The 13,282-nt window shown below is 40.8% G+C and overlaps 1 long non-coding RNA gene across 7 annotated transcripts in view; it reads left to right on the forward strand.

Moving 5' to 3' along the window:
• Positions 1-9,527, forward strand: part of LOC133272476 (uncharacterized) — a 30,177-nt gene extending 20,650 nt beyond the window's left edge. For 5 of the 7 annotated variants that reach the window (XR_009744438.1, XR_009744441.1, XR_009744442.1 and 2 more), the window contains exons 5-6: positions 4,779-4,905; positions 8,451-9,527. This is a non-coding gene — a long non-coding RNA (uncharacterized LOC133272476). Of the gene's footprint in view, positions 1-4,778; positions 4,906-6,921; positions 6,957-8,450 lie in introns of all 7 variants that reach the window. The other 2 variants (XR_009744439.1, XR_009744440.1) reach the window with 2 other exon arrangements.
• The last annotated feature ends 3,755 nt before the right edge of the window (positions 9,528-13,282 follow it).

A 13,282-nucleotide genomic window follows, 5' to 3' on the forward strand; every position in this document is an offset into this window, starting at 1 on the left:
TGGAATGATTATTTTAGGGCAGATTTTCCCCTAAAAAAATAATAGTTCTACATGCACGCAGTTTGATCTTCGCACAAAGGATTTATATAAGAACTCACTTCTCTCTGTCAGCTACAGAAAAAAAAAAAGCAGCGCACTGGCGGGATTTAGGGAACTGTGCAGTATAGAGGATAGCAGCAGACAAAAGGGAGTTTTTCTTCTAAGAACATCTGCACAGCTGGAGCTCTGGAAGTGCTGCAGTTAGAAAGCCTAGGTGTTGCCTGGCTAGGGCAAGGGACAATGTCTGTTTGGCACCCTTCTGACATGCAAATTTGGCCGGTGGTTCTTAGAGCAGTCCTCAGTCCTATCCCCTGCTGTGTACACACAGATGTATTTATATTATTTTGCCACCAAATGCCTGGTTTTGGGAATCTGCCACCCTCAAGGTAAACTGTACGTAAATGATCTGAGGGTAAGGGTGGAGGAAAAAGCTGTGATACCTTTACATGCTAAAGTAGATGTAAAACAGGCAGAAAGTTCACCTGGTCTCTCAGGAACAGAATTGCTGCAATGACTGTAGACCAGCATAACATCCCAACTGCTAGATGCTCTGCAAAAATGTGCCCATAGCTCAGGGTGGAGAGACTTAACGATAAGTCCACTAGAGAAACAACCTCATCAGCTTAGCAAGGGCCTAGTAGGATAGGGAAGATGCTCCCTTTTGGAACCTGTACCCCCAAAAGTCTTTCTAAGACCAGGTCTCCACTGTATGAGTGGAGACTGGCTAACTGTTCGATCTATGTTGTGGCATGAAGGAAATGTGCATATGAATCTGAAGTTACTTGGATTTTTGTCTGTTTCAGGACAGACAGAGATGGCCCCATTCAGCCATCTTTGCGCTTCCCGGGGAGTAATCCCCAAATCCAAAGGCAGATCCTAACAATACAACCTGTGTGCTTGCCTTTAATATAGCATGATTTTAAAAACTGAATATAAGCAGCGATGAGGCTTTAGATCTTCCTCAAATCTCGATGTAACTTTGAGGTTGTCAGACAGTACTGAAACGAGAGATCTGGAGTAGGAAAATTAGCGAACACAAAAGTCATGATATTTACTCAGTTTATGCATTTTCTCTTTTTTTTTCATAAAACCTGCATAACTGGCATGTAATTGTTTTGCTAAGTGAGCCTTGAAAGCAAAAGTCTTGATAGCTGTCACATATCTTCTTTGTAGTACAGTGTGTTGTCCTTATAAGCTAATCAGTAGAACTTGCTCAGAAGAACTTAATCAGCAGAACTGAGCATATTGTCAGTGCTTAACAAATAAGAAATTATAATAATATCACCAGCTCCTATCAAACTTTTGCTTTACTTCCAGAAGTGCCTTATTTGCCTCTCCTTAGGATTTAGTACCTACTACAGCCCTGCTTACTCTGGTTGAGAGGACTCGTGAGACGACTTAACACAGTGAAAGTATTGATTGAAATAAAATTTTGACAAATGGCAGAAAAAGAATCGTGAGAAAGTTCTTGGACTGCTCCTTTGCACTTACTGGTGTTGCTTATAAGACTTGAAAATTGAATTCAAGAATAGATTTGATCTGTTCAATTGTTAAAATGTAAAAAGCTTTTCTTACATGTTAATAGAATCACATTTGAATTTCCTGATAGTCTCTTTTTCAAAAGACAGACTCATTAGGCTTTCCTTACAGAAAGGTGAATGTATCCAGAAGAACATCTATTATTATTAATTATTTTTATCATAAGGAGCTTGGGTAGCTCAGAGAGTTGTTAATATATCTGGGGCTATCACTTCTTTGTCACAATTGTAATTTGGCCCAGGCTGGGAGTTACTGACAATACTTTCATTTTCTGATTGTTTGGTAGTTTATATGCAATTAGTTGGTGGGGTTTATTCGCTTTCAGCAAGACGTATACCCATTTTATAAAGAAAACCACCAGGTCAGCTCAAAGTTGTCACTAATTGTCACAGGCTTAAATGGAACCGTGTCAATTTATCCCAGCTGAGGATCTGACCAGTGATCACAACTGGCATTAATTAGCAGACGTGTTATCAGACTCCATGGAGATGTCCCGGGTTGAGTGGCAACAGAGGCGCTCAGCCGCCACGGCAGGTGGAACTGTGCCAGTTTGGCAGTTGAAGGCAGGTGGAAAGTCCAGGTCACCCCTGACAGAAGCATGGTGATGGCTCCTGCCACGAGTCCCAATGCAGATGGAGCCCCAGAGCATGGAAAGGCTGGTTGCATTGAAATACAAGCCACACAAGGCACCTGGGAGGGGGGAAGGCAGGAATGCAAGAGCGGAGGATGCTCCAGCACTGAACTGAATTCATTCCTGAAGTTGGGTATGCATGAGAGATTGTACTGTTAGTGCAAAGAGAAAGCCACTGTCAAATGTATTTGGGCTCTGGCTTTCTGGGTGCACCTTCTGAACTGACACTGCAGTGCCAGTTGCACGTGTGTGACAGAAGGGTGGGGGAGACACTTCTAAAAAGAGGGCATCCTAAAAAGCAGTAGGATTTCACAGTGGCTGCTACTGACACCCACAGCACTATTATGGATGTAAACTAGGGGTTTGGACTATGACCAGGGAAGTATCTTGAGCAGGTCATCAGGGTGAATGAAGAGCAGAAACATGACACATTTGAGAGGCTGTACCTTTACCAGGAGAAGGAACAACTTGCCATCCTCCCTCTGCATTTAACTGAGTGCAGTGTGGGTTAAAACCAAGCCAGTAACCTGTGCAGATACTCCTTGCTCAATAGTAGCCACACCATCTCCTTTCTCATGCCCACCCACCACCATGGGATGGTGGGGGGGGAAAAAGCTGCCAAGTTAATGGTGTGGGACCTTTGAAAAGGTTTCTGGTCTCTCAACGTTCACAGGACAAACCTGGATCTCAGGTAGCTCAGGGAGTAATCATTTTAGCTTCTGGTGCAGTTTCAAAATTAGCTCAAGTTAACTGACCCTATGCTTTTTGGTGCACTGGGAAAAAAAGTCTTTTCACTGTGAGAGCCTTTTGGGGTAACCCATGAAAGAGAAACAGCAGAAAATTGAGGGTTAAGTGGTACTGGGAATGGAGAGGTCTATAGGCTGGTCCCAGGCCTCTGATCCAGCTGATGGGATGATGCAGAATATCTGAAGGAGGTGCAACAGTAACCACCACCTGCAAGACCTCTGTCACCCTTTCTTCACACTTCTCCCACCATTTTAAGCAAGATGTGAAAAGAGGTCTAGTCACCTATTTGCTGTGACAAATCTGTTTCTCTAAATAGCCATTTCTGGGCCCAAAGCCAGAAAAGGAGATGACTGAGACTTATGTGGAACGTAGATGTCAAAGTCCAGGACCCCAGTCCACACTCTTCCAAGTTCACCACCCCCATTTTTTCTGAATTAAAGATCTTAAGACATCTAAAATCTTTCTTCTGCTAATGCCCCCTGTTCAGAGAGTCACCAGCTCAGCACAGCTGAACTTCTCAGTAGCTACTCCAGATTTGCCTCATTAAACTATGCACTGCTTTGCCCCCATGTCTACAAAGAACAAACTGGCAGAGCATGTGTAACACGTGCTCAGGACTGAGCAGTACACAAAGTACAGCAGCTGCCTTCACTGTCATTCAAAGTAAATACATGCAAAGACCACCTGAGCTTCAGGGGGTCCAAGCCCTAAGGATCTCTTATCTGTGAAGAGAGCAGGAACCCTACTCAGGAAGCTATAAGCTAAGTATTGATGGGGGAAGATATTTTCCTTACTTCCTGCAGAAGTGGTGCTGATACACATAAGGTTCTCTGGAAGGAGTTTAAAGCAGTAGTGTGGAGAATAAGATACCTTCTCCAGCCCTCCTCTGCTGAATTAGCTTCCTGTATGCTTCGGTGTTTTGGATTGGTGCAAGATAGAGGATTTCGTTAGGTATACTCATTGCTGTGTAAGGGGTTTCTAAAATACTGGCTTCACAGCCTAATGAAAATACAGTGATTTTTCAGAAAAATCAGCAGAACATATCCTCAAAGGATATACAGACCTGGTGATTATTGGAGTTTTAATTAAAATAGCAGGTAAAATAAGTATTATGGTGTGTTATTGTTTCTAAGATAACAACAGAATAAGCGTGCCCATTTCTTTCCCAAGTGCAATTTTCTAAATGAAAAAGTAAACATTAATATCTTCAGAGATCTTACTGATCTTATACGATAATTTAGAAAAATATCTCTATTAAGGATAGTTATATATGCTTTTTGTTGGAAATGCAATCACAGGATATGCACATAGATGCAATCTGTAGACAGATTAAGTAAATTAAATCACTCAATGTCTTTTTTCAATAGCTCTAAAGTTAAAAGTAATTTGCAAAGAAAATACTCAGTTTCAATTGGTTTGTAATATCTGTTAATGATCTTTGGAAAAAATTCTGATAACACGCGGGAATTCCCTCAGGGACAGGGTTGTGAATAAGTGGATTTTTTTAAGTTTGAGATGTCATTAGCTAGTGATTTTTTGAAGTAAAAAGCTGTTACAGAATAAATTGCAGAGGTATACAAGTGAACAGGACAATCATTTTTATGAATAGTATACATTATTTCCACTGTGCTTTCTCCCCCCCCAAGAAATAATTTACAATCTAACTTGCCATTACAAACATCCTGGAATCACAATTGCTTGTGTATTTTGTGCTTACTGTATGCGTGTGCTCTGTCTTTATACAAAAGTACAGATTGCTGGTGTAAAACTGCTAGTGTAAGTGGTTTGCTCCTTTTAATATTTTTTCTTTTCTTTTCCTCAGTAAAGAGCTTTTCCAACCCACAAGACTGAAAAAACTTCCCATAACTGAAATGACTCCAGCACAGCTATTCCCTAGAAGACATCCCCCCTGATTTCTTGTGGGGACTGCAATATATCTGAAGTTGTAGGTAAGTGCAGTCATGAAGAAAAGGGCCTCTATTTTCATGGTACCATGTTAGCACTGACAACTTTTTAACGGTTCAGAGATGGATCAGATATCTATCATACGTCACCACAATAAGGTAACATTTCTTAGGACAAATGAGATCTCTCGGTCTCTGCCCCTATGTGAGGATATCTGAAGTAGAAAAGAATGACAGAGGCACTGCAGAGTACACCTGCCCATGGGGAACATTGCTGTGCTTCTGATATTCAGAGGTATAATTGAGCCATGGGCAGTTGAGGATGTCTCTGTAGGTGGGTCTAGGTTTAAACAGGGACAGGGGACACTCTGAAGGGATGCTGGTCGGGGTAATGGACTAGGACTCCAGGGTGTGCTGCCATCCAGATCAAAAGATAAGGCTAGTTGCAGTCATTGAGCCTTTGTTTTCCACACTTTCCTCCAGACCTCTTTCACCCAAGACATTACTGATCTTGGTCTGCTTTTTCCTGATCTGTAGACGGGGCTTAAGACACACCATGTTAGCATGAATGTGATTGCTGCTTTCAGGGTTCCCACACAGGACTGGGGAAAAACCAATTTGTTCAGCTCTAGAAAGAGATGTGAACAGGCACCAGTTTGAAAAGCTTCCTAGTCTTTCCTCATCCTCTGAAGGCCCAGGGTAGGCATCCATACCTACCCTGATGATCCATTGTAAGTTAGACAGTCCCTCAGTTCCCATAGATACATGTTCAATGGTGCTCCACCCTGACTCTGAGGGTAGTAGTACTCCTGCTTGGCTGCTTCTTAGTGGTCGCTGGCACTGATCAATCCTAAAATGCCTTTACTTTGACAGAGGCCAATAACAGACAATATGAAATGAGGCTTTCCCTCCCCACTGTGTCTTTAACAGTGTAAGAGTTGACTATGGATGAAAATGCCTTCCTAACCCTGTCTATTGACAGGCATATGCCAAGAACTGCTGGGATGATTAGGCATTATTACATAATAGCAGCTAGTAAAACTCTCACAGATTTTTTTAAGGCTAGGAGCAACCATTATTATCATCTAATCTGATCTTCTGCATAATACATGCTATGGAATTGAACCCAATCTGAACTTTGTGTGAAGATTTGCTTTTATGCCTAAAACACCTCCTTACTTACAAATATGATGCTGTTTTTCTCAGTACTATCTGAGCAGCAGCAAGTTCCATTAATTAACTGCACATTGTTTGGAAAAACAATACCTCTTATCCGTTTGAAATTTGATACCTCTTCGTTTCACCTTGCAGGGTAGGAAAGGTTTGGTTTTTTTTTTCCTTTGCTGCTAATTAGGTTGGAAGATCACGAGGGCGAAATGTTGTTTATATTATAGTCATGCTTAAGTAGAGCTCTGACGAAGCCTGGGGATCCCATTGCACAAAGTGAGGGAGACTGTGCAAGCCCTTCAGGACTGAAGCTATTTGAATAGACAAATGGCACATTTTTGTGGGAGCTGCGTGATTTAACTGGAAAAATTGTCAAGCAAGTCAATGGATTTGTACCTCTGAATCACCTATGCTTTTCTGAAAAACTCATCCAAAGTCTGAAAAAAAAAAAAAAAAGGCATGGAAAAGCAAAGTTTCTAAAACTGAGGCTGAAAAAACAGATTAGGATATAGTCAGCAAACAAATAATATGTAGCTCTGTGTCAGGTCTGCTGCCCATACATCACATTGGCCTCCAGTGGCAACAAGTCCTCTAAGGATAACAGGGTACACTAACAAAATATCATCAATGTCTGCTTCATGCAAGGGCTCAAAGCCTTCCAGAAAAACTGTTAGGGTCCAAGGACATCTTCTAGATTATCCCAGGCAACAGCACTTGTTCCAAGTTTATGGAGAGGGTTCATGTAGAATTTGCAGTTCCATGAAGGCACAACTTCCCTGAGAGAGAAGCTGGTGCTTGTGTTCTTTATTCTCAAGAAATTTCCCACTCTTTTGGCTTTTATCATTTTTATCACCATTCTCTGGACTTGTTCTATTTCTACTTTCTTTTTTTCAGGGTTGAGGTGTCCAAATTTGAAGACAGTATTCAAAGTAAGGATGTGCCACTGATTTATATAATAGCATTATAATATTTTCCATATTATTCTCTAAAACTCTTTTCTTCGTACAAACCCCATAAGATTCTTTTTAATTCTTTGAACTACAGTACCTTTTAACATCTGTAGTTTACTCTGATCAGATTTTGACAAAGGAATAAAAGGCTCCATTTTTCACATAGAATTTTATTTATTGTTTGAACTTTAGAAGAGAAATTGGTTAACTTACAATTTAAAATTCTTGGCAATGTAGACCATTGGGCAAGGATTTAATTATCAAGCCTTCTATGCTTTCTGTAGAAATGCATGAGGCTGAAAGTTGGTGCACAAGGTCTTGGCTTAATAGACTTTTTTGTTTTATAAACAAAACAAAAGACTTAACTGGAGTTGCCAGCATTCCCAAAGATGTCAGAAACGTCATTCACCTGTGACCCCTTCCTGATGAAACATGCTAGGACCATGCGTTTACATTACAACGGGGACCACGCGCACATACAAGCAGTACCTGAGTTCTGTGGTCTCCTGTTTATTGCACCACACACCTCCATGCCAGGCCAAGGGACGACCCTTTTGAAAATGAAGTGCTTGATGACTGCAGAGGGTGAGGATCTCACTTTTGTGTCACAGCTGTGTGTTACACCTTCATCAGGATATTAAAAAAAGCTCAGGGAAAACAGTTACATCTATTCTTATTGCCTAAGACACTTCCTGCAGCTACTGCCTTTCCTTAGAGTTACCAATCCAAGTGCTGACCCTTCCTGACCCTACTTATGTTGTAAAAGCTGACAAGATTACAGCCTGAAGCAGTATAGCCACAGGCTCAATACTGGCTACCAAAAAGTCTGTTTAGTATTTTCAAGAAACACTGTTCTAAAGATTTGCAATACTTGCTGTTAGATATATGGACAACACCAGCACACAGCCCTGACCCCTGAACATTCAGCCCCACTTACACAGAAATCTGTGCCTCTCAAGGGGCCGACACTGAGCTGCCACAACATAGTGATTCCCTACCTGCAACTGAGCTGGAATTTAAGCACCGTTTGAGCATATACACTCAGATATTAAGTAAAACTCTTTGAAAACTACAGTCATGAGTTCAGAATTCATTGTTTGCTTCTTTCATTAGTTGCATTACTGCTTTAGAAATAGAAAAAGCTCTGCCATTTCTGTGTTTTATATATATATTCATTTTAGTGTAGAGAATCTTCTTCATTCTTCTGTGACCAAAGCAGTTTTTCATCAGAAGGTATTTTTAGATGAACTGTAAGTTTCTTCCCTAGCAAACATTTTGGCTTCACTGTATGAAAGCAAATGCACATTACCTGGGATATCTCAAAGGCTAAACACAGGTTTAAATATCCAAGAAATATTAAGGGACCAATCTGGTTTAATTTCATATACATTCATACAATATACAACAATAGTTCTTGTAGAATGGTTTGGTGTGTTTGGGTTTTTTGGTTTTGTTTTGTTTTTTTCATTTTAGAATAGCGAGGACATGGAAAAGACGTTGAAGTCCTATTGCTCCTGTTGGAAACTTCTGCTGACTGCAGCATGAGTTGGATTTGGCCCAGAGAAACCAAATACACACAAGTAACAACGAGTTGGCCATACAAGCAAGGAAAATCACAGGTAACAGGTGAACACAAATTAGCAATGTACCTTTTAGGTCATCCAGTACAGTTCCCTGATACCATGAGATTGTTTCCTATGGCATATTTTCGGTTGTTTTGTGTGCATAGATTAAATGTCCTAAGTGATGCCATGTCCCCAGGGATAGGCTGTGCTGTCTAGAGTATATTGTCGTCAAAAGGTTTTTTTTACCTTTCTTAACATCATCATATTTCTTCTAGTTACATCCCTTTGCAAACTCCTTATTTTCCTTCACTGATGCAATTTTCTTCCAGTATCTTTTAACTGCTGTGTTTAGTTAGCATAATGCCAACCCGTAGCTATTTAGATCGTATAATCTTCCCTAACACATCAGTCCTTTCAGTCTCCTGGTTATTCCTTCTTTCCTCTTGTCACACTCCTGCCTGTCAGTATCTTTTTTAGTTCTGAGATTTTAAAGATGTGATGCATTTCTCTGAACTAATGACAGATTCAGTATAGAGCTGAGCACCCTCAATGTCTTCTCACTGAAAACCCCTGATGTGCCTAGGGAAAGCTGCCAGCAGTCTGGGCAGACACACAGGTAGTAAGTATCCTGCTCAAACCACTTCCCTTGTGCCACTTATTCTGTTGGCCAACAAAACCCTGTTAAAACAGTTAACATAGTAGTCAAAAACCCCACAAATACATGTCATTATAGATTTGTTTTATTTCTCACAATATTAGGAGATGAAAGTAGCACAGATAAAAAAAACCTTTGTTACTGTTGTTGAGATTTTCTAACTCTTGGTCATGGACATCACAGGCTAAAAATTAAGGAAAATGCCATCTTCCATAACTGTATCTGAGTGTTAGAAGGGTACATTGTAGAAAGTAATTATAAACATAGTCACAAGCTTGGCTGTTCACTTCAGGCAATAAATTCTGATCAACAAACAACACCCCTTTAGTGCTAACTGAGATCTTGGTTGTAATTGAATGTCTTTACCTTTGTGTTCTGTTGGATTGGAGGAATATAATTTTAATCTGCTCTCTTTAAATTTTCATTAAGGAACGTTTCAGCTACCTGCAGCCTCATCTGATAATGCTTAATGATATCACCTAGCTCAGTCTTCCGTGTAGTAGCAGAAGCTTCTTTAAATTGGTCAACTGTATGGAAAGTTTAACTCGGAATCAACCTTTTAAAACAATGGCATCTCTAAAGACAGTTTATATACATAGTGCACACATACATGCATGCATTTATATGTGTATGTATGTGTATGCATATATGCACATAAGTGAACACATGTACAGAAACGTTAATCTTCACCTTCTTGAAATCATTACAGATAGTATTAACATAAATGTGCTGTTAAATTGGCAGTGTTATACATTTTTGTTGGAGTTTACTCCTGTAACATAAAATCAGAAAGATAAGCTGTGAAACTCATGCAGCTGATGACATAATGCTAGGATCTCGTGATGCTGAATCTCATATTTCTAGGAGTGTGGGATGGATGTTCCTTGCTGAAATAATTATACTGCCTATTGCAATATATGTTTCCTTGTTTTCATGTGGGCACTGGGATGTCCAAACCATTAAACGTATATGGTATAATGAGTCCTGTGTTTCTTATTTATTCTAAAGAAGGCATTAATTTTCCACTGTTGTTTTATTGTATAATAAAGCCAGCTACTCTAAGAATCTGTGGTGAGCATAGCAATAATCTGTGACAATATGCAAACTTACATTTAATAATGATGTCCAAATGTACATGTGTGCATATAAATATGCATATATGTATATACAAACACACATAGACATATACACAAAATAAATGGAAGCAATTAGAATGTGGCAGAAATAAATTCAAAGATTACCTGTTATGGCTGTGTGAAGGGGTAATTTGAACTATAAAGACATGCAAGAAAGCATAGCTCAATACACTCCATTGGCTCGTTCCCATTATGCTCGACAGCGACAGGCTGTATGCTAAGACGGGGTACCAGCAGACATTCGTAATGACAGCTGGTTCAAAACAGAGCTTTCAAAATAGTGCAACACCCCTAACTTCCTTCCAAATCTTGGTGCTTGCCAGCACTTAACTGAGGCTGGTTCTTAAGGTCAGATATTCAGATTAAAGTTTTTCAGAAAGAATCTGGTTATGTTTGAACTGTATATATGTTCAACATAGGCTCTTTGTTGCCTGTGAATTTGCATTTGAGCTCAGAAATGGAATATTCTTGGCTACTACCTGCAAAAATGATGGATGTTTCTCCCTGATACCATGCCCTATTTGCCTGAGATTGTGTTCTATTGAGTTCTTCTCTCTCCTGTGGACTATATAACCCACAGTATCCAGACAGTAGCTGTTTCTTTTTGCTGAGACAAATTAACTCCCTCAGCCTCTGTATTGAGAAATGGAGGAAAAGTGGCTTCCCTTTAATGTCACCCACATCACAGCCACTATGCTCAGCCAACTAGGAACACAGCAGAAAAATACTTCAGTTGTCCTGTGTGACTTTTTCTGGTGGATGAGTATAGAATCTGGAAATAAACATGTTCCTCCTTTGCAAGGAAGTGTAAACAGAGTTTATCTATTTGCATTTGAACTCAGTGAAACATAAAAAGGCCCAGAAAGCAAGCTTGAATATAAGACATGAATATAAGTAAAGCTAAATTTCACTAAGCTAAATTTAAGTGAAATGTGCCACATTGTTATAATTACTGCATAGAACATGCGCTAATTAATTGTTATGCTGTGCTGGTGAAATAGTTATGTATTCCATACGGGGCAAATAGAGGAGTTTACCCTGGGACGCTATTGACTTTGCTGAGAAGCCAGTATGTGGGGAGCATGCCACGAATAACCTTGTGAAAATTAGGCTGGCTAACTGATTTGGTCTTAGAAATGACGTTTCAGGGTGGTTAGAAAAATATTTTAAATCTGTGATAAATTTTAGATGTAGCACTGGACTACTAATTGTGTGCAGGGTGTCCAAAATAGTTTTTCATTTACCATATCACCTGGGGACCCCAAATGATAAGTATCATACCTTCACAGGAATTCAGGCAGCTAAAAATGCTGCTGTTTAGGGATCTTCAGAACTGCCTGGAAACTTCTCTACAGATGAAATCAAGGAGACCTGGGCATCAAGGTGCTTCGGAAAAGCATTGACCAGGTGCCTATGAGTCTCCTGGGGAGCTGACTCATTTTAGGAGTATTGACCTGGCTTCAGCTGGAGGTGCCTCTAGGGAGATGTTGAGGGGAACAGGATGAGACTGTGCTCATTTCTGGAGGAGATATGTGTCTCTTGGAAACCAGAAGGCTTGTGCAGGTCTACTTCCCTACAGAAGGCTTGCTTAGCTTACTGATACCCGTCCTGTTAGCTCCAGCATGGTACATGTGAGTAGTGTGGGCCACGCACTCTGGCTGGCGGTGCTCCTGTTTGCCATCAGCCTTCTCTCCTGGATCAGGGCCGCTACCGATTGCTGAGGGGTGGCCAGGAGCAGCTCCCTCTGGTGAACCGCTTTTGTGCTTTTATCTCCCTCTTCTTGGCAGTAAGCTGCCACTGGCTCTCAGCCATGGCCCTCTCGCCCTCCCCAGTGCCCAGCTTGCATGCTCAGCCAGCGCCTAACATCTCTTCCAGCAGCTGGCCCTACTTTTCCTCCACAGCTGGCTGCTGCCCCCTACTGTGGTAATTATTATTTATTATGGATATTCTGTGTACATTATGTGTCCAGAGTCCAGTACTGTCTAAATCACTACCAGGGTCCCACTGTGTGGGCAGAAACATGCAGCAACACATAGTTGTTCCACATTGGTATTCACCCGACTCTCACACAGGGAGATACTGAGGGGGAAAGAGTGAAAGTGGCTTTTGGCACCTCTTAGCACTATCTGGTGTGACATGTACGCTGTCTTGTGTTACATGAATCCAGCAACAGCACAGCTGAGTGCAGAAGGGCTTTTTCTCCACCTTGCTATCAATGACAGTTCTCCTGCTATTCTTGCCATTTAGCAAGAAACACCTGAGGTGTTTTCCAAAAGTCATGGCTGCTGCTCAGTCACAGTTTAACTCCCTGCTCCTCTGAATACAGATACTGCTTGGTTTTCAGTTGCTGTCATGACATAATGCCCTTAGACCACAGCACGGTTATATGGGATATAATCTTTGTTCCTGTTTCTCTCCTCCACCTTCTTCTCTGGGATTCTCTGGTCATGCTGGTTCCCTTGTGCATGCGGCCTTCTCCATGCACTTCACTCTTCCTCCTCACCCTGCTTCCCTGAAGATACCACCCCCAGTTAAAAACAGAGGAGCTTTTAACACCCACAACTTAGAGCACAGGCAAAAGCACCTGGATGAAGAAGCAGTTTCTATACACTCAGAAAAATACAGAATCCTAGACATATTTCACATATATATGTACATTTGCGAGAGGCGGGTTCTCAGCTGTGGTGGTCAGGGTTACCTCTGTTCAAGAAGATGAAGCAATATGAAGCAATAATGCTTCATGGCAGCTGAGGATCTGTCCTAGTATGTAAATGTAAATATCTATTTTTAGAAGCCCTCCTACAGGTTGCTTAAAAAAAAGAAAAAAAAAAAAGCTTTCTTTTTTAGACACTAAAAACATACCAGCCAGTCAGAAATGTCCCACTTTCTATATTTTGTCTAATTCCTACCCCTGACTTACTTTGAAAGCTTTCAAAATCTAATGAATTC

This window comes from Pezoporus flaviventris, unplaced genomic scaffold (genome assembly GCF_033815535.1).
Source record: "Pezoporus flaviventris isolate CSIRO_AGI_PZ_B2104156 unplaced genomic scaffold, CSIRO_AGI_Pfla_v1 ptg000030l, whole genome shotgun sequence".
Classification (NCBI taxonomy): Eukaryota; Metazoa; Chordata; class Aves; order Psittaciformes; family Psittacidae; genus Pezoporus; species Pezoporus flaviventris.